The sequence below is a fragment of the Dendroctonus ponderosae genome, unplaced genomic scaffold (genome assembly GCF_020466585.1).
Source record: "Dendroctonus ponderosae isolate FM_Combo_2020 unplaced genomic scaffold, Dpon_F_20191213v2 Dpon_F_20191213_10, whole genome shotgun sequence".
Taxonomy (NCBI): Eukaryota; Metazoa; Arthropoda; class Insecta; order Coleoptera; family Curculionidae; genus Dendroctonus; species Dendroctonus ponderosae.
In genome coordinates this window covers 4,583,017-4,584,328 of record NW_026017111.1, presented here as the reverse complement: position 1 = coordinate 4,584,328, position 1,312 = coordinate 4,583,017, and positions in this window count along the sequence as shown.

The window sequence follows — 1,312 nt, the reverse complement described above, 5'->3', positions numbered from 1 at the left end:
ATATTTCAGGAACCAAGTCGAGTACCTAAATTTTGAAAACGGTAATGAATAGGCAATCGAATTCTGCCCAATTTTGCCCATTTAACGGATTCTCTATATTTAAAAATGTAGAAGTTACCCATAACAAAGATTCAGAAAATGGCCACCCTGTATATGAAGTTTCGATTGAATTTAATGATCTTTGTAGATGCTTGTTTTTCGAATTTACAAGTTTAAAAATAGGAATTATTTGCCAAACGATTTAGAATTTACAACAAAACCCCTGTTGCACTTAACAGGGGTTTTGCTGTAAATCGCGTAAATACAAGCTAAACTTGTAGGTTTTAAATAATGCGCCCTGTATGGTTATGCAACTTAAATACGAAATGCAGGTTTTCATAAAAAAATGTTGCTTCTTGTACCTACAGGATGTTGAATGTACAGGGTTATCCATTTTATGCTTGGGAAAGTAAAGTTAAAGAAAACACACAAAATATTCAGATGGAGATGAAAATTTTAATTCAATATAAAGATTAAACCTTGCCATTATACGTGAAAAACAATATAATTTAAACGCCCTTTTGAGGTAATTTCGAATGACTTTTCGGCACATTACCGGAAATATATCGGTCATAACTCCACGGATATTGGCTTTCAGTTGCTCAAGGGTCTGAGGATTGTTGGCGTAATTACGATCTTTCGCATAGCCCCACAAAAATAAGTCTAACGGTGTTAAGTCGCAGGATCTTGCGGGCCAATTGGCATCACTCAATCTCGAAATTACACGTCCTGGAAATTTCTCCTGCAATCGGGCTCTAACTGCCAGTGTTGTGTGACTCGTTGCCCCGTCCTGCTGGAATCACTTGTCTTCCAGATCATAATCTTCAATTTCTCTCCAAAAATAATCGATTAACATGCGTCCATGGCGCTCAGAATTAACTGTTCTGGCTCTTCCTTGATCGTTTTCAAAAAAATGCGGGATAATAACACCACCGGACCATATTACACACCATACGGTCACTTTTCAGGATGCAAAGGCCTTTCTGCGATCACCTGAGGATTTTCACAGCCCCATATACTGCTGTTCTGTTCATTAATGTACCCACCGAGCCCACCACCCGAAAATGAGCCCATCGCTGAAGAAAATTCGGTTCGAAAAATCATCAACGGCTGGTGGTTCAATCACCCAATTTGCGTATGTTGTGCGTTGCCCATGTTCTTGAAGCTTAAGTTCTTGAGTCAGTTGGACTTTGTAGGGATGGAGCTTCAAATCCAATTGCAAAATTCACCACAATGAGCCGTAAGACAAGCCCAAATGTTGAGCACGTCGGGA